The sequence below is a fragment of the Alligator mississippiensis genome, chromosome 2 (genome assembly GCF_030867095.1).
Source record: "Alligator mississippiensis isolate rAllMis1 chromosome 2, rAllMis1, whole genome shotgun sequence".
Taxonomy (NCBI): Eukaryota; Metazoa; Chordata; order Crocodylia; family Alligatoridae; genus Alligator; species Alligator mississippiensis.
In genome coordinates this window covers 159,072,899-159,096,578 of record NC_081825.1, presented here as the reverse complement: position 1 = coordinate 159,096,578, position 23,680 = coordinate 159,072,899, and the positions used below count along the sequence as shown (strand labels likewise).

General features: G+C 47.2%; 1 long non-coding RNA gene across 2 annotated transcripts; it reads left to right on the top strand.

Moving 5' to 3' along the window:
• The first annotated feature begins 5,932 nt into the window (after positions 1 to 5,932).
• Positions 5,933 to 13,450, top strand: LOC109283341 (uncharacterized). 2 transcript variants are annotated; one of them, XR_009459939.1, is made up of 3 exons: positions 5,933 to 6,048; positions 10,360 to 10,562; positions 13,148 to 13,450. It is a non-coding gene; the product is annotated as an uncharacterized LOC109283341 (long non-coding RNA). The 2 variants fall into 2 exon arrangements; XR_009459940.1 differs by lacking the exon at positions 5,933 to 6,048 and adding an exon at positions 7,260 to 9,500.
• The last annotated feature ends 10,230 nt before the right edge of the window (positions 13,451 to 23,680 follow it).

Sequence of the window (23,680 nt, the reverse complement as noted above, 5' to 3'; positions counted from 1 at the left end):
TCTAGTCCAAAACCCTGCTTAAAGTAGGAAAATCCCCAAGTAGATCATCCCAGCCAAGGCTTTGTTTAGTCGGATTTTAATAACCTCCAAGGATGGAGATTCCACAACCTCTCTGGGTAGCTTGTTCCAGTGCAATACTACCCTCCTAGTGAGAGAGTTTTTCCTAATATCTAAACTAAACTTCCTTGGCTGCAACTTGAGACCATTGCTCCTTGTTCCTTGTTCTGTCATCTGCCATCACTGAGAACAGTCTAGCTCCATCTTCATTTTCGCCACCCTTCAGGTAATTAAATCCTCTCTCAGTCTTCTCTTTTCCAGACTAAATAAGTCTAGTTTTCTCAGCCTCTTCTCATAAGTCCTGTTCCCTAGCTCCCTCACCATTTTCACTGGCCTCCACTGGACTGTCTTCAAGATGTCCACATCCTTTCTGTAGTGAGGGGCCCAAAACTGGACACAGTACTCCAGATGTAGCTTGACCAGTGCTAAACAGAGGGAATGATCACTTCCTTCGATCTGGTAACAACAGTCCTAGTAATGCAGCTTGGTATTCTGTTAGCCTTCTTTGCAACCAGGGCATCCTATTGGCTCTTATTCAGCTTATTTTCCAGTGTAACTCCCACAGCCTTTTCTGCAGAGATGCTGTTTAGCAAATTAATTGCTCCATGTAGATGCCAACTAGCAGCAAATTTGGCTAGCTCCAGGGCCCCGGGGCTTGGAGCTTCTCCAGCCCCAAGGTTGGGGCAGCTTTTTGTCTGTCCCAGCCTGGCCTTTAAAATGCTGCAGTAACTCCCAGGGCTTGTGCCATCTGCAGCCAGCCTTTGGACACTGGGTCCCACAGCAGCCTCCTTGGGTCAGATGCAGTAGCCTGCCTGGACCCTGGCACCATGCCCTGACCCAGCCCCACTGCCAGACTTCTGGGTGCTGCAGGCCCCTGCCTAGGCCCAGCAGGCCTGGGCTCTAGCCTGCAGCCCCTGAGGGCTGATATCATCCCTGATGCCACAGACTGCCTCTCAGGGTGGAACTGGTCCCAGGAGGAGACCGCAGATCTTGTGGCACTGTGGGTCAAGGCTGAGGTCCTGATTCACTTCACTCAGAGTGGGTGCTTCAATGTCCACATCTTTGAGGGCCTGGAAGGCCACATGTGGGAGTGCGGGCACAACCAGTCAGCATGCCAGTTCCACATAAAGGTCAAGGTCCTGTGGGCACAGTGCGTCTATGTCACCAACCACAACTGCTGGTCAGAGGCAGCCCACAGGTCCATGCTCATTATGTGGCAGTTGGACCACATCCTAACACCCTGAGACCTTGGCCAGAGTCATACCATGTATTCCACTGAGGCCTGGAAGTGGCAATGAGCCATCAGTGAGGAACGGTCTCTTGGGGTGCCAGGAACCTGTCCCACCACAGTCCCTGCCCCCAGTATCATCTAGCAGCTTCAGCAGCCCAGGCCTATGTCTATTCAACCAGTTCCTGCTCAGCAGGCCAGCCTAAGGATGGCACAACCTGCCCTTACCAGCACTGGATACTCCCCAGAGGGGGCCCCTGCCTGACCAGCCAGGTGTCATGCCCCTGCACCCTGGAGACTGCTGGGAGCTGCATGTCATTGCTGCAATCAGGGGCAGACTCAGGCCACTGGGAATGCCTGCCATGCCCATCTGGTAAGCCCCACACTGGAGTGGGGGGGCCCTCCTCAGGAGGCAGCACAAAATTTTATTGAGCAGTGTGTTCCCCCTCAGTTAGGCAAGCATGGGCCTCTTGCACACAAAGAAATGCATTGATGCCAGCAGCAATGTTGTTTGCAGCTGTGGGGGGCAGGGACATGTAGTACAGGCATAGGTACCCCTCCAGGTGGTAGCAAATATTATGGGGAAGCACAGGCTTGCCCTCTACACCATTAAAGCTCGGGGTCCCATGCCAAGTTCTAAGGTGTGCCTGGAGCACCATAGCAATCATCATCAGCAGGGCATAGTGGGTTGGACACCCCTCAGTCTGTGCAAACAACTTCTCATGGAGTGCCCGGGACGTTGTCTCTAGGTACATGCTTAGGGCGCAGGGCATGCACTGAAGGGGCTGGCCCCAGGAAACCTCTCTGGAGAAACCCTCTGGGTGGAAGGTCAGGACTGCCACCAGATCTGTGTCCTAGTCAGTCAGGAGCAGTGTTCCCTCTAAGCTGTGTGGTGTGCATGGTCATGCAGGCAGCATGGCATGAATGCCCCTGTACAACCGTGCAAGCCACACAGTTTAGAGGGAACACTGGTCAGGAGCTCCTCATCCACCCAAGCTTGGGTGCTATGGGCCTGACAGCAATGGAGGAGATGGCCTGGCCTGCAGGAAGAGAGGGGGTGGAGTGAGTGTGGAGCTGCAACAGCAGGTTTTTTGCTTTTGTTTCCTTTTTTTTATGGAAATTTTTTCATGCTCCAAGCCAAATCAGTCAAATCAATTCATTCAAGATCCATATGTGGCCCTGATACTGGCAAGTATCCTGTACCCCTGCCTGGGGCTTCAGATGCTTCCAAATGCTTTGGTGAGCATCCTACATGCAGGCCCAAGCCTGGAGGGTTGGGGTTTGGATGCCCTTTAGTTTAGTTTTGCTTGCCCTCAACTGTTTGGCCAGAGGAGCAAGCTAGGGAGGCTAGGCCTGCCCCGGCCTAGAAACGCGGTGGGGAAAGGAAGCTACCTGCAGCCAGCACCCAGCACCCAGTGACCCACCTGCCCCTGTGAAGCTAGACAGCAAGGGTGGGGGCTCTTCCAGCAGTCGCCTGTGCCAAGGCCTGCTCAGACAACTTACCATGGTCTCTGTGCACCTGTGCATGTATGACCCCTGATCTGAGGCCAGACAGCGCATAGCCCCCTGGTACAGTGCATGTTATTTCAGAAATGTTGCAAACTCTGAAAAACAGCCTCTTTCTCCTGGCTCTTCAGGTCCTGCAGGTGCACATGGGGTAGAAGCACCAACTGCCGGCAGGAATGCATGTTCAGGGTCACCACCAGTCTCAGCTGGGGCCCTTCATAAGTGCTGGCTCTGGCAGCAGTGGACCCAGGACTAGACCCAGCTCCTGGTTTGGCTGGTCACCATGGTGGAGGAGCAGCTGGTGGACTCAGAGGCCTGCCTGGTTGAGTGGGAGAGGGCCACACACAAGGTGGAGAGGGACTGAGCAGACAAGGTGTTCCAGGACAGGCTCTTGCCCTCAAGGAGAGGCACATGGAGGCTCAAGAGTGGCAGGCTGCCAAGATGGCCAGATCAGTGGAGACCACGGAGGACTGCCAGCTTTAGGACACCATCCTGACCCTGGCAGTCACCTTCATGCCTCCTTCTGCCCTACTCCTAGCCCTAGCCCTGCTAACCCCTGACAGCTGCCCACTGCCCAGCAGAAAGCCCCCCCCCCCCCTGTGCTTGGGCGGTGCAGTGGCAAATCTAGTGGCCAGGTCCCCCTGCCCTGCCACCCACCCTGGGTTGTCCACCAGCTGGCTCCCCACCTGGGCCCAGCCCTGCCACTTGCCCCAGTTCCATGCGGCCCCACAGCAGGAGCTGCCCACAGCAGAACCATTATCATGTGTGGGCCCAACTGGTCTTAGGTGCTGGCTGCAGGAGAGGGAGCCCATACAGCAGAGCAGTTTCTGCCCTCTATCCCAGATGAGCCCCCCACCCACTGGCCTTACCACATCATACACACTGGTAGTGGTGTGGCCAGAGGCTGGGGTACTGGGTGCCTGTCTCTAGGCTCCACTCCTTAGGCACCTCCACACCACAATGGCGGACTACTGTGCTCTGGGCGGTGTGCTGAAGGAGTTCGGTGCCCAGGTGGTTTTCTCTTCCATCCTACCAGTGACCAGATGAGGAAGACGGCAGGAGAACTGCATCAGAGAGACCAACTGGCGGCTTCAGCAGTGGTGTCTCGAGGCGGGCTTCGGCTTCCTGGACAATGACCTGCACATCATGACGAGGGACATGCTCAGCTGGGATGGGCTTCACCTGTCCCCCAAAGGTAAGCGTGTGTTTTCTTCTAGGTTGGCGGATCTCCTCCGGCAGGCTTTAAACTAGGCTCGTCGGGGGGAGGGGAGTACGAGGGCAGGGGAAGCTGTGGACCACCAAACCATGTGGCACCCACAAGGACAGCCCAGCCTGAAGAAGAACATTGGGAACCTGAAAGCCATGGGGAGGCCAGCACTACAGAACAGGTAAGGAACAAGAAGGTAAAAAACAATGGGCCCCATGGGACTGGGAGCGGGGGGGCAGCAAAGGCACCAGTCGCAGGGCTCAAGTGCCTATATACTAATGCTAGGAGCATGGGGAACAAGCAGGATGAACTAGCGCTCCTGCTTGCACTAAACACCTATGACTTAGTGGGGCTAACAGAGACCTGGTGGGATTCATCCCATGACTGGGCGGTACATATTGAGGGCTATAGATTGTATAGAAAGGACAGGTCGGGAAAGAAAGGGGGGGGGGGTTGCACTTTATGTCAGTGAGCAATACACATCAACCCTCATCAAGACAGAATCCGAGGTTGAGGAAGTAGAAGGATTGTGGGTTAGGCTACATGGGGGGCAAGGAGAAAGGGATTTGGTGGTAGGGGTCTGTTACAGACACCCACACCAAGGGGAAGAAATAGATGCGGGGCTCCTGAGGCAACTCTCGGAGACCATAAAAGCTAAAGAGGCGGTAGTTATGGGGGACCTAAACTACCCGGACATCTGCTGGGAGACGCAGACAGCAAGGTCCCATCGCTCATGCAGGTTTCTAACTTGTGTACAGGACCTCCACCTGACACAGGAGGTGCATGGTCCCACTAGGGGGAATGCCATACTGGATCTGGTATTGGCAACGGGAGATGACATGATAGGGGACCTCCAGATCAGTAGCTATCTGGGAGACAGTGATCACCTTATAATAGAATTCAACATAAGACGGCGAGTGGGTAAGGTAACTAGTAGGGTGAAAGTGCTGGACTTTAGGAAAGCTGATCTCATTGCACTCAGGCGATTAGTCAAGGAAGCACTGCAGAGTAGGAGTTTTGATGGGATGGGTGCCCAAGAAGGGTCGCTGTGCCTAAAGGAAACGATCCTTTGGGCACAAAGCAAGACGATCCCCGAGCGAGGCAAAAGAGGGAAAGGGGCCAGGAGGCTTCCATGGCTGACCAGAGAAATCCAGGGCAGCCTAAGGGCCAAAAGGGGAGCACATAAAAAGTGGAAACAGGGTGAGATCACTAAAGATGAATATACCTCCTCTGCTCGTGCTTGTAGGGAGGCAGTTAGGCGGGCCAAAGCTACCATGGAGCTGAGGATGGCAACCCAAGTAAAGGACAACAAGAAATTGTTTTTTAGATATATTGGGAGTAAAACGAAGGCCCAGGGAGGAATAGGACCGCTGCTAAATGGGCAGAAACAATTGGTGACAGATAGGGGGGACAAAGCTGAACTCCTCAACGAGTTCTTTGCCTCAGTGTTCCTAAGCGAGGGGCACGAGAAGTCTCTCACTGGGGTTGTAGAGAGGCAGCAGCAAGGCGCCAGACTTCCATGCGTAGATCCTGAGGTGGTGCAGAGTCACTTGGAAGAACTGGATGCCTTTAAGTCGGCAGGCCCGGATGGGCTCCATCCGAGGGTGCTGAAGGCACTGGCCGACGTCATTGCAGAGCCACTGGCGGGAATATTCGAATGCTCGTGGCGCATGGGCCAAGTCCCGGAGGACTGGAAAAGGGCTAACGTGGTCCCCATTTTCAAAAAGGGGAGGAAGGAGGACCCGGGCAACTATAGGCCGGTCAGTCTCACCTCCATCCTTGGTAAAGTATTTGAAAAAATTATCAAGGCTCACATTTGTGAGAGCCCGGCAGGACAAATTATGCTGAGGGGAAACCAGCACGGGTTTGTGGCGGGCAGATCGTGCCTGACCAACCTAGTCTCTTTCTATGACCAGGTTACGAAACGCCTGGACACAGGAGGAGGGGTGGATGTCGTATACTTAGACTTCAGGAAGGCCTTTGATACGGTATCCCACCCCATACTGGTGAACAAGTTAAGAGGCTGTGACTTGGATGACTGCACAGTCCGGTGGGTGGCGAATTGGCTGGAGGGTCGCACCCAAAGAGTCGTGGTAGATGGGTCGGTCTCGACCTGGAAGGGTGTGGGCAGTGGGGTCCCGCAGGGTTCGGTCCTTGGACCGATACTCTTTAATGTCTTCATCAGCGACTTGGATGAGGGAGTGAAATGTACTCTGTCCAAGTTTGCAGATGACACAAAGCTATGGGGAGAAGTGGACACGCCGGAGGGCAGGGAACAGCTGCAGGCAGACCTGGACAAGTTGGACAAGTGGGCAGAAAACAACAGGATGCAGTTCAACAAGGAGAAATGCAAAGTGCTGCACCTAGGGAGGAAAAATGTCCAGCACACCTACAGCCTAGGGAATGACCTGCTGGGTGGCACAGAGGTGGAAAGGGATCTTGGAGTCCTAGTGGACTCCAAGATGAACATGAGCCGGCAGTGTGACGAAGCCATCAGAAAAGCCAATGGCACTTTATCGTGCATCAGCAGATGCATGACAAATAGGTCCAGGGAGGTGATACTTCCCCTCTATAGGGCGTTGGTCAGACCGCAGTTGGAGTACTGCGTGCAATTCTGGGCGCCACGCTTCAAGAAGGATGCGGATAACCTGGAGAGGGTACAGTGAAGGGCAACTCGTATGGTCAAGGGCCTGCAGACCAAGCCCTACGAGGAGAGACTAGAGAAATTGGACCTTTTCAGCCTCCGCAAGAGAAGGTTGAGAGGCGACCTTGTGGCTGCCTATAAGTTCATCACGGGGGCACAGAAGGGAATTGGTGAGGATTTCTTCACCAAGGCGCCCCCGGGGGTTACAAGAAACAATGGCCACAAGCTAGTAGAGAGCAGATTTAGACTGGACATAAGGAAGAACTTCTTCACAGTTCGAGTGGCCAAGGTCTGGAACGGGCTCCCAAGGGAGGTGGTGCTCTCCCCTACCCTGGGGGTCTTCAAGAGGAGGTTAGATGAGCATCTAGCTGGGGTCATCTAGACCCAGCACTCTTTCCTGCCTATGCAGGGGGTCGGACTCGATGATCTATTGAGGTCCCTTCCGACCCTAACATCTAAGAATCTATGAATCTATGAATCACAACCCCCCCACCCTGGTAGGGTACACAGAGCACTTTACATTGTCTGCATGAGGAAGAGGATGCTTTATTGGTTGCGGGTGGGGTAGTTGGTGGAGGGAATCTGTTGGGGGTGGGGAGTGATGAGGGGCTCTGTGGTTTGGAAGGGAGGGGAATAAAGTGCTTTTCTGAAAACATCACCCAGCTGGCGGTCTGATACCCTTGGCACAAAGCACCTGCTCTCCACCAGGGCTGGCAGGGCAGAGTTGCGGAAAATGTGGGCACCGTGGGTACTGCCTGACCAGCTGGCACTCACATTCATGAAGGCAGTGGCATAGTCAATGATGGCCTGAAGCACGATGGAGTGAATGCCCCGCTAGCTGTAGTAGGAGCGGTCACTGCAGGTCAGGCAGGTAACAGGGATATGGGTCCCATGTGGGGCCCTGATACACTGGGGGAAGCCCAGGGCATGGAACCCAGCCACCACCTCCAGGGTGTCATACACCTGGAGCATGCTGTGTGCCAGCACATCCTGGTGGGTGCCACAGGCCTCCAGGAGAGCCTTCCCAGTGGTTGCCATGCCTATACTGAATAGGTGGCCAAAGTAGTGGAGGCTAGCAGCTGTGACCAGGTTGAACAGAGTGATGGCCAGCTGAGTGTCTGCAGGGAGGGGCCACTGCATGATGGTACTCTGCTGCTTTAGGTGCAGGCACAGCTGATTAAGGAGCTCCTGGAAGGTGGTCCAAGTCATCTGAAAAGACTTCAGCCACTGATTGCTATCCCAGCTGCACTGGATGACATTGCAACCACCAGTCCTGGCTGGCTGGACAGGCCCACAGGTGGTGGGGTTGGAGCCCCAGGAGCTGATGAACAGCACCAGTGGTGGTGTTCATGTGCACATCATTGGCATCCATGCTGGGGTCTGGGCAGCAGTAGCGTGGTATCAGGGGGCCTCAGATGCCATGGTGAGTCTGACCATGCAGTTATACAGCACAGAGGGGCAGGCAGGGCCAAGACTGAACTGGGCCAGGTGGTGGACACCGTGGTAGTAAAGTGTACAGGATCCTGGGGCATGCATTGTCACTCCTGGGGCTGTAGCAGTCATCATGTGGAGGGCACAGGCTCCCAGGGGTAGATCAGACATTGTGCAGTGGGCACAGGCTCTGGCAACAGTCACAGAGGGCATTCTGAAGCCTGCTCTGGGCCACAAAAGGCAGGTGGCCAGGGAGCACCACACAGGGCTAGCTTTTAAAGAGGGCCCCAGGCCACAGGCCTCCTTGGCCACCGCAGGGGGGCAGGGCAGGTTTGGAAGAGGCCAGAAGCAGGCTAATGTGATGAGGAGCAAATCTGCTTCCAAATGGCTGCACATGTGGATGCCTGCCAAGGGTGGGCTTACTCTGCAGTAAATTACTGTGAAGTAAACCCATATATCACTAATTGCTGGTGTAGATGGATCTTCTGAGTCCTACCCAGCATACCTGCTACTCCCCACAGCTTAGTGTCATCTGCAGACTTGCTGAGGGTGTACTCCATCCCATCTTCCAGATGGTTGATGAAGATATTGAACAAAACCAGCCCCTGGACTGACACCAGGAACACTCCACTTGATACCAGTTGAAAATTAGACATCGAGCCATTGATTACTACCTTTGGGCATTTGTACACACTACAGCATTTGATCCTTGTTAATTCACCTCGCCTTAAAAATTTTAACCTGGGTCATTTTGGTTCATCGTGTTTGTGTTCACACAGCATAGGCTTTCAAACAAATTAATTCCTGTGTGTAATTACCAGCAAATTCCAGCAGTGGGAGACAAATACCAATCTAGCTTGGATCACCCTGCTGCTGCTCCCACAAGCCTAGTAAAGCAAAATCCCTGACATCTGGGCAAGGCAGGGGGAGTGGGGTTGCCTCTCTCTAAAGGCTGGAGGAAACTCCATAGGCAGCTGGGCAGCACAGAGCCTGGTGCCTATGTTTGCAGGGGCTGAGCAGCCAGGAGATGCTGCCCAGGGGAAAGGAGGGGTGGGGGGACTGTGGCCAGGCTGCCTGCCTCAGCACAGGAGCCCCATCCCAGGGCAGGGGGTGCCACAAGCCTCCTTTCCTCTTCCCTCCATCTAGGGTTACCATATGTTCGGGTTTTCCCGGAAATGTCTTCTTTTTTGGCCCCCTGTGCTGTGTCTGGGCAGGCTTTCTAAATTTCCTCCCAAGTTCATTTTCAGCATGGCCACTGCCAAGTAGAACTAGTTTCCAGAATACATAAGAGCAGCCAAGTTGAAAACGGACCTAGAATACCACTAGGTAGAACTACAGTTCCCAGAATACAATGCTTTGCTCCACTGGTGGGGCCAGGGGGAAGGGGATTACAGGCAGCAGAGGGCACAGAGGTTCAGGAGTGAGAGGTACCGGCAGAGTTGCGGGGCAGGGGCTGTGGGTTGGTAGTGAGGGGCACTGGCAGGGCTGTGAGGACGGAGGGCTGTGGATTGGGAGTGAGGGGCACCGGCAGGACTGGGGAGGCCGGAGGCTAGGGGTTGGGAGTGAGGGGCATGGGGGACAGGATGGGTGACTGTGGGTTGGCCATGGAGTTCCCTGCTGCCCTCAGAGGCAAACCCTGCCCCTCCTGCCCTGTAACAGCCCCAGCCTCTGCCCCCTGTGAGAGCAGGGGGAGGGAGGGATGAGCAGGAGCCAAATAAACAAACAAAAAACCCCAACACCAGCAAATAACAGGGCACTTAGTGGCCAAAGGCCTGAACTACAGAACTAGCACAGTGCCACCTGGTGGTAAAAGACAGTAATTACTAGTCTTTGAGTTGCTCAGTGTTTGCATGCCACAAATTCATAAATTTGCGTGCCACAGTGCCGTAAGTGGCGGCAACACAAACTAAAACATGTCCCAGCAGCTTTAGTTTAACATGCCAAAAAGACTTTTAAAGTGGTGGGAATCCTGCTCATGCAAACACAAATGTAGTTGCAGTGGCATAAATGGGAAATTTTGTGGTGTGTACAAACACCCTTTGTGATCCAGTCATTTTTCTATCCACCTTATATTCCATTCACCCAACTTGTACTTCCTTAGCTTGCTTACAAGGATGTTGTGGGAGATTATATCAAAAGCCTTGCTAAAGTTAAGGTATATTATGTCCACTGTTCTCATAGCCACAGAGCCAGTTATCTCATCAAAGAAGGCAATCAGGTTGGTCAGGCATGACCTGCCCTTGGTGAATCCAAGCTTAATCACCCTTTTTTCTTCCAAATATTTAGAAAAGGATTTCTTGAGGATCTGCTCCATGACTTTTCCAGGGACTGAGGTGAAGCTGACCAGTCTGTAGTTCCCTGGATATTTTTTTCTTCCTTTTCTTAAAGATGGACAATGTCTTGCCTGTTAGTATGGATTATTTTTCAGTAGAAGAACATCATGGAAAAAGAAAGATCATGGCTTTTGTGTTGACGTTCGAGACTTCAAGGTGCGTGGAGCCCTTACACTTCTGTAATGATACTCAGGTTTATGTTTGAATACACTGCAGTTATGAAAGCTGGGGAAATAAGTTTAGGGCCTAGTCTTGTCCAGTTCTGAAAAGGACTGAGAACCTCAATTCCCAGTCTATCCATCAATCAGGAGATGTGCAGCTTCCTGAAGGAATCTACTATACATTAACAGAATTTTCTTTTTTGTTTCTCTATGGCCCTAGCTGGCTTGTCACATGATAGTACTTTAATTTCTCCAGATCCTGTATTTATAGAAGGGTTGATTATGAAAGGATGAACAATATTAAGACAATAATAATCTTATGTATATATACTATATCTTATGCAATAGCTCCTTTTTTTTCCCTTTCAAATGTAACATAGAAATGTTTAAGCAGAAAATATTGAGCTGGACTGTCTGGTAGCTGCAAGGAAATATCTGAATATTTTGAGTTGAACACAGTGAGCATTTTAAAATGCTTTTCCCTTGTCACAGCAATATTTTTAGGTGGGATGATGAAATGTCTTCTTTGACTGCTCCAACTGAACAGCTTGCTTCATATCTGACATGGAGCTAGAATGACACAAAAGGAATGTGGTCAGGTTTTTAATTCTTGTGGTCAGAGGGAGGAAAAACAACACCCTTGCCTTCCAGCAAAAAAAAAAGGATTAAATATAGGTTGAGGATTTTAAACTTCCATGCTTTGCTCTCTTTCCAAGAAAGGATTAATAGAAGAACAAATTCAGCACCTACATATGTTCCTAAAGATGAAGGATTCTGTGGGCACGTCCAGAGAAGCATTCACAGGTGGTTTGCGGCACCTCAAAGCTGTTTGAGGCTCTGCAAGCCACACACAGTGCATGTACAACCATTCGCCACGCTGCTAATTTGCAGCATGGAGCCAGAATTTGACACCAGGAGATTCCAGTGTTAAAAAAAAAAACACCACAAAAAAAAGTGTTGCAGCACAAGCTCCAGGAGTATGTGCTGGCAGGCATGGAGGCTTGGTCCTCCAAGGAGACACACTGGCTGCTGGCCAGAGTATCTCCACTCCTTTAGTTGTTCCCCAACTCTTTCAGCACACTGGAAGCTGGGAGGTGTACGGAAACAGACCCTGTTGAAATGGGGCATTTTGCCCCGCGTCAAACCCCAAGTGCAGGGGTGTGAGCCATGGCAAAAAGCAGCAGCACAAATTTGTGCCGGTGCTATTTTTGCCACAGCAAACACATGCCCCTGCATGTGTGTGCTTGTCTGGGTACGCCAGGTGTGTGTTTGTGTCTTTCTGTGATAATGCAGGTAGCTATATATTTACAATTGTTGTTGTGTTTAAGAAACGGTTTTCAAACTGTGAAATTGGTTGGAAAACATATTTTAGGAACAATAAAAAGAATCTCACAGGCACCCACTGCATTTCTATGCACTGTCTATACCAACAGGGAGCTATATAAATACCAAAGGCCAAGGATCTTCAAAAGCAAAAACAAAAACAAAAAGCCTAAAGTTCAGTTTATCGACCCATATTTTGGCACCAAAATAACTGACACATCCTGAAAATTAAGCTATCTTTGTTTTCAATTCCTGGTTTTGAAAATGTTGTCCCTAAGTATCTGGATGGCAATAATTTAGATTTCCAAGATGTGAACAAATTGTACACATGCTTTCAAGTTTTAGATATTGCTTTGCCTACCACTAGAATTCATCATTGAAACTTTATTGAAGAGAATTTACAGCTGACCTCTTTTTGTTAGATGGTAACAAGTCTCTACTGTTTTCTGTTTTTCTGGGTCCCTGCTTTCTCACCCATCACCTGACAAAACTAATGTTATTTTTTTGCCCTCCTCTGCTCTCCCTATCTACTATTTGTGTTTGCTTTTGAGTGAGTGCAGCAGTTTGGAAAAAAAAAAACACATATATGAACACATGCCCCTCCACCCTATCTCCCCAAGCATCCAGTTATATTACTCTAAGATAAAGCATAGCCAGGCTTCTAAAGAACAGATTTTCAATCTCGCAAAGTTTTGGGGTAGGGAAAGGTGCTACTGACAATAATTATAAAATGTATGTCAAAGAAAATGCATTATTTACTCTACCAAGAATTTTGAGAAAACAGAAATTATTTTCCCTTCTGTAAATGAAACTTTCCTACTACTTATTATGAATCTAAAATTGAACTCTATACAGGGTACAAGATCATGGTATTGAGAGTTTATTCACATGTCATGCAATTATCTTTCCTTGTATGCCAGTTGCCAGGGAGTCTTTCTTAGTCTTCCCTCGTCTTTCCCAGAAGTGTAAGAAAGTAGCTGTGTGCCCGGGGCAGCAGAAACTTCTGGTTCCTGGTGATGCCAGCACAGATATGCAGCTACGAGGGCAATGTTATTTTTCCCTCTGAGTACGTGCACAGGACATGCTGCCCTGGTCACCCAGCCCTAGTTACACAACTGGCCTTGCCCATTTTATGTATATCCAGTCAGATTTGAGTGTATGTTGCATGGAAGTCAGCTATTCAAGATCAGCAAAATCTATAATGTGCACATCTGGAAAAGTTTAATAAATGCTATTTTTTGTTTTTGTTTGTTGTAGGGTGGAAGGCAAGGGACATAGATACCTAGATGCAGCTTTGTTGAGGAGTATGAAGCTTCACCTTTATATTAACTGAAAATCTGGTCAGGGGGATTTAAGTACCCCTTGAATTCCCATAGTCCTCCACTGAGTTTCTCTGTAATTTTGGGAAAATGTATTCCATTTAATGCGCTATCACACATTTATTACCACAAGACAGCTGCTACACTGGGAGGTACACAAATGCTAGCATGTTGAAAATGTTAAAAGAAACTCTTTTTGTATAGGTTTTTTTCCACAACATTTCAAATAAATTGTATATGTTTTGTTAAATAGTCACAACATATTTTTAATTTTTTTACATTTGTCTCCTCCTCTTAGCCTATTAAATCATCTTACTTCCTCCAAAACAATATATTTGTAGATTTGAATGTTATGCTGAACAAGGAACAATTTTAAAGGTCAGTAATAGTTAAACAGAGATGTAATTGCTATTGCTGTTTACTGAAGTCAGCACAAAACAAAGCAGCTAAAGTATACAACAGCTGCTGTTACAGACAAAGGGTGAAGTGTTACATGTTCCCCTTTGACACTAATTTTTAACTATAGGGAAATGTTTACCCTTTTCCATATTGCTCAACTTATAGATTCACAGATGTTAGGGTCAGAAGGGACCTTAATAGATCATTGAGTCCGACCCCCTGCATAGGCAGGAAAGAGTGCTGGGTCTAGATGACCCCAGCTAGATGCTTATCTAACCTCCTCTTGAAGACCCCCAGGGTAGGGGAGAGCACCACCTCCCTTGGGAGCCCGTTCCAGACCTTGGCCACTCGAACTGTGAAGAAGTTCTTCCTAATGTCTAGTCTAAATCTGCTCTCTGCTAGCTTATGCCCATTATTTCTTGGCTTAAAACTTCTTAAAACTAAAATGCTAAATAGATTCCATAAAGCACCTAACAATATTTGTTTCTTTCATCTTTATTGAATTGGGTGTATAGATGTTTCTAGGGAGTTAAATGTAAAATAAACTATCCTCATTCTGGAGTTGCTGAAACCACTTCATTTAATTACATTTTGTTACCCCCTACAAAAATTCATCTGGCTACTAATTTAATGAGTATCAAAAGAAGTGACCATATATATATATATATATATATATCTATATGTAGCAGCCTTTAAAAAAAAATGGACCCACCTGAACAGAATGGGAAGGGCCGCCTGGCAGAGAGACAGAGTTTGTCCCAGAGGGGACACTATAGGCTCTGAGGGCAAGTGAAGCTGTTTTGGAAGCAGCCCTGTTGGAAATGGGAGGGGTGATGTAACTCCAGCAAAGTTTTGAAATAGAGCCGTTAGCAAAAGTCTGGGAAGGGCCCTGAGCTGGGATTGGCTGAGAGACTTGGATGAAAGGGGGAACAGTTTTCCTGCGGGAGGGAACAAGAGAGAGAGAGAGGGGCTGAGGGACAGGCTGGAGACCGGATTCAGAGTCTCAACACAGTGGTCCCTCAGAGAGCCCTGCGGAAGCAGCAGCAGAAGCTGCAATGGGAGTGACACAGTATCCAGTGTGATATAGTATCCAGTTCTTCTCTTCAGCCCCAGAAGGTTGCTGGCAGGATCAGGCAGGGACTGCTTGTGTGGAGACTCCAAGCCTGGAGAGACCTGACTGCAGCTGGTGTGGCTGGATGAGCACAGCAGAGGCAGGGGGGGGACTGCCAGAGTCTGCCCTAGTTTCCCTGAGAGGTGAAGGGCCCCAGGGGCAGGCAAAGCCCAGGGAGGGGCTGCGTTTGCTGGGGTTGTGAGGTTGTGTGGGACAGGAAGGTTGCTACAGCCTGCAGCCCAGACACTGTTCACAGCAGAGCCGGGGAAGGGGGTCAAAGGCAGGGAGGCTGTCTTGCAGGGTCTGCAGAAGAGGAGTCGCCACTTGCTGCCCGGAGACCCTTGCTGCCTGGAGACTCCAGGAGCATGGAGGCGGACACCAGCGCCAGGGAGCGTCCACAGACCACGTGCAGGGACACAGACAGTCATGCTCCCTGAGATACCCTGCCAGGGGCAGTGCACATGGGATCCCCAGTACACCGTGTGCAAGTGACAGACTGTGTAAATAAGTTCTTGAGGGTTTATTAGTCAGTATATCCATGTGCTAATTTAATGATTATTTGTTATGTGTAAATAATTACATCTTGTAAATAGTTTGAGAATTGTCTGCTAGGGTGCTTGATTGTAAGGGGAGGCTCTCTGCTCGGGGGCACTGCAGCAGCTTCCCAGGGGAGCTGGCCAGGGCTACTGGCTACCAGGTACCCCAGGATCCCATTATTCAGGTGAGGGCGCATGTAGTGTCGTGCCTAGGGTTACATATATATATGTGTGTGTGTGTATATATATATATATATATATATATATATATATATATACACACACACACACACACACATATACATATATAGTGAAAATGTAATCCATAGAGAGAGAATTCCTCCTTTTCTGTCTCCTTATCTGCAAAAGTCAGCACCTGCAACTGGTCCTCAACGAGGTCACATGGTGTTGAGGGGATTTAACATGCCAGTTACCAGGCTCTCTCATTAAGCACAGTGGGGTTCATGTAAGTGAGTGCACCAAGGTCTGTAAGTGGATCCCCAAACTTTGCATATGCAATGGAAGACTGGCTGTCTCCACTCTCATGGAACAGTACCAGGGCAACCCAGATGAGAGGCACCATCTGTTGTGTTTGGACTTTGCTTAGAGGTGCATAATGCAGGAGGTAGCCCCTTTGCCCTTCTCTTCAATCCTTAAACAGGAATCCTGGCCTAGATATAACCTAATTCATGATACATAGCCTTTGGAAATGAATACTCACTAGGCCCAGTGTTGCCCAAGGCCCCTTCCAGTCCTTCAGCCATGTCTACATGAGACACTGACTACACAGTAGCTCATTACTACTGTGTTGCTAGTAGGTGTTGTAGGGCCTTGTCCCCCAGTGATGTCAGGGTGGGATCCTGATTTGAAACCACCTATGTGACCTGGTAAGTGGTTAATGGGATCTCACGCATGGGTTTCTTCATGGGGCTCCAACCTCCCCTTTACTCCACCCTTACCACATCCATGGTCTAGATGACCCTTGATCTCCAGAGGTCTCACTTGTACATGATATCTTCTCACCTGTGGCATCCCGCTTCTTGAGGATGCTGACCTCCTGGCCGTCTTTTCCTCACAGGCCGTCCTTTGAGCCGGACTCAGGCCTTTGCAATAAAACACTCTTGAGATAACAGGAACTTAGGGATAATGCCAACAGCTTTCAAGGAACTTAAGAATAATGGCAATGGAACAGAAAATAATCAGCTTCCACTGATGGGGCCCTGGGTCTTGCCTCCCAGGCCCCGGATGGGACTCTCTCTCTCCCCATTCAAGATTTTTCTGGTGGGCTCAGCAGCTCCCCACTGTGCCCCCGTTGGTTGTCTTGTGGGGCTCTCCTCTGGGCCCCCGCCCCTTTCCACTTCAGCCCTGTCTAACCTGAGGCTGGATTGTCCGGTCCACTCTTGGCATTACCCTTATTCTCAGCCTTGGCAGCTCCTCACAGCTCCGCATGGCCTGGATAGGCCTCAAACTGCTGTAGCTCTGCACTACTGCCTGGCTTGCCATCCGGCGCAACCCCCAGCATCTGCCCCTCTTCACAGGACCTCAGTGGGCTCCGTGCTGCTGCAGCCCTTGGCCCTCTCCTCTTGGCCTCCATGCCACATGCCTCCCTCCTACTGTGCTCTGCAGTGAAGCTTCTGCCTCTTCCTGAGGGTCACTACTGTGCTGCTGGAGTTCCTTTGCTGCACCTGGCGGCCTGACCTGACCCTCCTACTGGAGAGTCTCCTGGGCATGCCACAGCCTCCCTTGTGCCCTGCTCCATGACACTTCCCAGGCTTCTCCCAGCAGCATCCCCCAGTGTCCCCCCACTGGCATTCTTTTCTCTCTCCAGGCATTTCATACTTGTGCTCCCCACTGCCTTTTGAGCAGCCTGTGCCTCTGTCTGTCCACACCCCCTTTCACCACTGATTTGTAGGCTTAGGCAACTTAGAAACTGCTGTACCTGAGCCTGCCATCTCAGCATCTCCCCACAGCGATTACTTATTTTGCCCCTGTGATGAGTATTAGGGCAAGTCAGGGAGGGCATGGAGTGAGTTGTGGGGGAGAGTTCTCTCTTCCCCTCTCACATACTGCAAAGTAGCGTTGCATGGCAGGAAGTGTGATGTGATGCTACTCCTCAGTAGTAATGAGCTAGTGTGCAGTCAGTATCACCTAAAAGCCATTCAGCAATGTTACTATACAGTAACTGCAGTTACTGTGCAGTCATTTAGTACTTGTCTATACAGTATGACAGCAGTAACGACAACACAGTCCGCATTTCATGTAGATGTGGCATTTGAGTCCAGTCCCCTGTGTTTGCAGACAACCCTTTGTCCACAAGGGTCCATGAGATCATCCACTCAGGCCCCTCTCTCACATGCTACAGCCACAAAACACTGTATGCCTGAATTCTACAGGGTGCCATAGGTAAAGAGCATTTGAGACAAGGCAAGGGTGTCAGTCTGACCTGGAATACCCTAAACTGATTCAACCCTGAAGACGTGAGAAAGACACTCCAGACAGGTATTTAGAAGTTTCTAAGTTTTGGCAGGAGTGGCATGGCACTGTAGCCAGACTTTCACCACTGGTGATGGCCAATAATGCCTCATATGACAGGAAAAAACAGCAAAACAAAACAAAACTAACTGCCCAAATCAACAACAAACCAAAACCAAAATAATGCATTCACTATGGTATAGCGAAGGGGAAATTCTTCCTGGGACCTGAAGGCAATCGGCACAAGCCCTAAAGCATGGGCATACCAGATGTTTCTCTCATGGAGATCAAATATCCTTTTAACCTCATTGTGGGAATACAAAACATTTGAATCTATTATGCACATTGATTATTGGTCCAATAACACCCGAATCCTATTATAATACCCTTTACGTAAACATGCTGAACTCTTATCTTGAAACAATTCAGGTTCTGTAGCACACTACTTTGTTCTGAAGACCACTCCAAAACTGCGCTCTTTTCATTGTTAGCATCCTGTTGCTAATTTCCAGTCTAAATGTGTTGATAACCAGTTCACATCCATTTAATTTATGTTGAATTTTTTCAGCTTAAATACTTCCTCTCCCACCCTTATATGTACTCTGTGAAAGTATTCATAAAAATAATCATAGTCCCTTTCCACCTTTATTTTCCTAAACTAAACAAGGCAAACTGTTTTAATCTCCCCTCAGAAAATAGGTTTTCCATTCCCCAAGCAATCTTAGTCATTCTTTGTATACGTTCCATTTCAAATTAATCCTTTTTGAATGTAAGTAACCAGAACAGAACACAATATCCTAAATGGGCTCTTACCAATGCCTTTCAGTGATACTAATACTTTCCGTCTCTGCTAAAAAAATACCCTACACTTGGTAAAGCTTGGAATCCATTTCAGTGAAAGCTGCTATATGCTGCAAAAGAAATAGCATAATCACAGGCTTGCGAAATGTTGGGTCAAACTAGAGCAAGCACAGAGGTGAAGGAGGGCTCAACAGATGGAGCATGTGTGAACGCATTTCTAAATGGACTGTTATGAACACCCTGCTGAATGCAAAAAAGATTAACTTGAAGCTACTTTGTAATCCTTTCCTGAGTGGTTACCTCCTGGATAGCTGAAACCACAGCAATTTCTTTGAATTATGGTGCAGAATGTCATATTCTCTGTCTTGTCAAGAGAAAGACAGAGAAACCAAGCTGGAAATGACAAACATGTAACATCTTTATTTACTGCCTGTGATGAAATGAGAGGGGGCAGTAGAACTTGGTCTTTAATCTTGTTAAAGAAGCAAACTGAAACGGTCAGGCAGGAACAAAGTTCTCCACAGGGAATGAACAACAGAGCTGCACAGAACTTCCACCACTGCCTCTGAAAGTGACAGAAAAATGGAATATTTCAGAGCTTTTATCTTTTGTAGTTATTAAGAAGTGCAAAAAGGCCAAAGACTGTTCTGAGACAGGATCCAGGATATAATTCCCCACCTGTAAAATGCGGACAGTAACACTTAATTACCTGCCTCGCAGGGGTGTCATGAAGATTAATTAGTTAACATTTGTACTGTGCTTTGAAGATGTAAAGGCCTATAGAAGTGCTAAATATTATCTTTACCTAACAGAAAGATCCAGACTCCATTAGTTTTCAGTTTGTTTAGATTCATGCTTGATAATCTGCAATCTAGCTCTAATATTTACTAACATCTTGAGGCCAGATTCTCAACTAAGATAAATCACTAAAACTGGGTGCTACATCAATCTGCAATAGCTGAGAATCTGGCCATTTCTAGTATGTATTATTAATACAGCTGGATTTTTTTTTTTAATATGAGACTAAATTTCATCATTGGGATTTGCTACAAATTAACTGCAATAGAGTGGAACTTTATCTACCTTAGTATAAAAATTCTTAATCTAACAAATACCACTGTAAAATGAAAATGTTAAAAGTCAGTGAAGTAAGAAATGCTGTTCTTAACCTTCTTTTACTTACTTTGGTGTTTTCCCTTGGCAACTTTCTGGAATTCTTAAGGGAGGTGTCGTATGAAATATTTAATATTCTTATATATGCTTATTTTCAGAAAATACCTGTCCTTACATGGATTATGGACAGAAATGTGTGAAATCAAATTTCAAACTGCCTCAGTTTTTGGATAAAGCACCACATTTCAACTTAAGCCTTAAGATGCTCACTAATGTTTGCAAGATTTGTGCTGAACTTGGACTAATTAGTGGTTTTATGTTCACACCATGTAAAACCTGTAACATTTTGTGGATTCAATGTAAACTATAACTCATACATGGAGGTTTAGAATTACTTTTGCCTTTGAGGTTCTGGATATGTAGAAACCTGAAACTTAAAAAAAAAGTTAAAGGCCTAAAATGTCTGTATAAAAAATCAAATACAATATTTGCACAGCCCTATGAGAACCAAACCTGTCAAACTGAATGGAGCTGTATTATTTATCTGCCTAGGAAAAGGAATCCCTTTGAAACTCAAAGGACATGTCTGGCAAACACTACATCAGTAAGAATACAGCACAAGGGACAAGATGACATCAGAGACTAATATTTATTCATTTGGGCGAAGAGCCTTATGATGGTAAACATATTTTCAACCTAGGAACTGGAAAGGGATTGGAATGGAAAGTCAACATTGAAATGTATCTTTTGTTAACCAAATAAGGAACTGATGTGAAAAAATACTGGATGAAATCCTGACCTAATTCAAACCAATAAGAGAACTCTTGGCTTTAAAGGAATTGGGCTTTCACCCAGCACACCAAATTCAATTTTGGTGTAATTCCATTGCCAAAGATGCGTGTTGCTTATTGTGTGTACTAACACCTTCTTGAATCAAAGAGCACAGTACTTCAGAAGTTGAAACTTCCTCAAGACTTGGGAAGAACTTGAAACATCACAACAAGGTTATTCTATCTTTGCTACCTTTATGAACCCACCAGACTGCCTCTTGAACAAGCAAGTCACCTTTCTTTTTAAAGAAGTGGGTGGCTATCATAATTTCATCCATTTGACATTACACTGTCCCATTACACTGCCCCAGCAGGAGGGCTCTCTATACACTCCATTTCCCAGGTTAGTAATCACTACTGCATCACACTGTCCTTAGAAAGGATTCTGGCAAAATGAACCAGACTTCCTCTTGAGTGTGCTTACTGAACCCCTGGTCTTTCACACTCCTTAGCAATGCAGGTTACATCTATACGCCGCAGCACAGGTCACAGTACATTCCACACTCTAGCTATCCCCAGGGATTAAGCATACTTCCAAATAATACTTCGTACAATTCCCAATACAAATTTTTAATATAAGTAACAAGTGAAAGACAATGAATAGAAGGTAAGATCTTATCACATCTGATCCAGTCTACTAAAAGATGGTCATTACCCATATATTTTTAGCATGTGGTGTGGCCTTCAATAAACATCACCCAAATCCATAGTAAAAGGAGATGAGAATCTCAGAGTGTGGCGTACACTTCTGTTAACATTTCCTTGGTGGTTAGTAAAAAGTTGAATAGAGCCAGGGCTAAAAATATCAGGCTGCTAGGGCCTCTTCTGATTATCAACTGCAAGAAAAGAAGAGAGAGTGAAAGAAACCATTTTATGTAATCCTGGGCTTGTGCTGGGCAAAGTTCCACAACCTTCAGAAACAAATATAGCACAATGATTCGGTTGTAAGGTGCTGTATTAACCTATAGTGTCTTGCTTTTCCTCACATAAAGATTTTCTACTCTTAGTAAAGGAAATGCACTTTTGAGACCCAACTATTATTGTAATAGTCATTTCTCTCTCCACTAATGCAAATTTAGAGTTTCTGGTATGAACATGCCAATTACATCAGCCTGTGCAAGAAATCTCAGCTCAGAAATTAATAAACTTCTAGATTTCTATGGTTTGTGTATCAGCTGGTTCCTCTTCCAAATGTTATCTAAACAAAACAGACAAATTAGTCCGAGTTTATGTTCTACTGGTTTATAACTGCATTATTTTCACCCAGGTTTCCTTCTTATGCTGACAAGGCAACCATTTTAGAGCAGAGAATATGCCGCTCCGCAGCTATTAGCCTATGAGAAGGTATGGAAAGGCTGCTACAAGTTTCTATTTTTGTCCACAGGAACCACCAGCAAGTGGTAGAGCACAAATGGAGAGTGAGAATTGCTGGTGTTTCTGCCTTCCTTCTGTCTTATCAGGTTTTTAATGATTTAACTACTACTCATCTTACCCATGAACTACCCTCTGAGGTAAAATATACCTTTTGAATCAAGCACATCATCTCAGTGGGACACTCTCATTTAAAAAATGGAAATACATCATTTAATAACACTTCAGAGTGGTGTAAATCAGCATAACACCATAGAAGTCAATCAAGCTACATTGATTTACTGTAGCTGAGGAAATGACTCTTTGATCATAAATCTTACAGAGAAAAGAGATGTTATCTTTGCAATATTACAAGTGCAGGAAAACCTAAACATGTCAGTGAGTCATTTCATGGTATGTAGCAAAACTCCGAACTGTCAGATCTGCTTTAAGGAAACACAATTAAAGCTCATATCGACAGGAAGACTTGCAGTTCAATGCCCTCAAACTTGGGATGGTCAATGCAGTGAAAAAGACAAGCTCCATTAAGTTCTGAGAGCCACTCAGTGACAGTCTCCTCCTCGCCCAAGGCAGTTGAGCACCCAAACCACTAAGCTATGGGATTGCTCTCTCTTCCTCCCTTTTACTGACCCAGTGATTTCTGAATTCTTTGCTGCACAGTGCTGCAGCTTCAATAGGAAGGATAAAGAGAAACTCCACCTAAAGCAGCCTATAGTGTGGTGGTTAAGGGACGGTGCTGGGAAATGAGAAATGAAGGTTTGAATCTCCTCAAACTGAGAAGGGAATTGAGCCTGGGAATCCAGCATTCTGGGTTAATGCACTAACTCCAGTATGCTATTTTATAAAAGTGTGGTATCTCCTCCCCTGTCAGAATCTTAAAGTAAAGTAGTGGCTGCAACCAAATGTTGTCATTCTCAGAGCTAATCTAGCTCTGAGAATGACAAGTGGATTGAGCTATCTGAAGAAATGGCCATTTTGGGGATCCTAAGGAAGAAAGGCCTGAGGCAGGAGATAACAGGGCTGAGGAGACAGCTTTCAAGAGTCGGGAAGTTTTGAGCATATGTAGAAAGACAACCCTATGCATCTGGGAAACTCTAAGGTCTTAACGTGAGGCATCTACTTTATTTAGTCACTTCCCTGATTTGGGGCATCTAATCAGGAATTTTCAGGGTCACAGTTTTGGACATGGTTTTAAATTCTACTTAAGTCCCATGTTAGCTTCCTAAATCCTTTGTTAGATCTATTCCCAAGCTACTTTTGAAAATGAGACTTAGGTGAGAAACACCTGTTGCATTTGTCTGTGGATAAGTTGTACCTGTGTTTGTCCCAGAACAGAAATACCCCAGGACTGGTGTGTAGACACATCATCTTTCTAAACAAGGTTTAGTGAGCAGCTGAATGCACTACTGCATTTCTGCCATTTATTCAATAATGCAATCCTGGGATAACCATTTAGAGGCACATTGCAATGTCCCAGGACAAACTGTTAGTGTGTCTTATCACATGAACCCTTTTAGGATTTATCCTGGGACAACAAACACAGATATCTAAATGATTCTCTAGGGACAAATGCGATGTCTGTAGTCATAGCTGCTTAAGTTACTTGGGCCCAAATTATTAAAGGTATTTAGGTGTTTAATTCACATTGATTTCATTAGGAGTTATGCACCTAAGTACTTTTAAGGATCTAGGTCTTATGCCTTGACACATTGAGTAGAATACCACCAAAAAACCTCTCAAAATCTGAGCCTAGCTCCTTAACTGTCATTAAGTGTGGTGTGCAGACACTTTTGAAAATCCTGCTATGCATCTATCTGTACCTATAAGGACTTTAATTC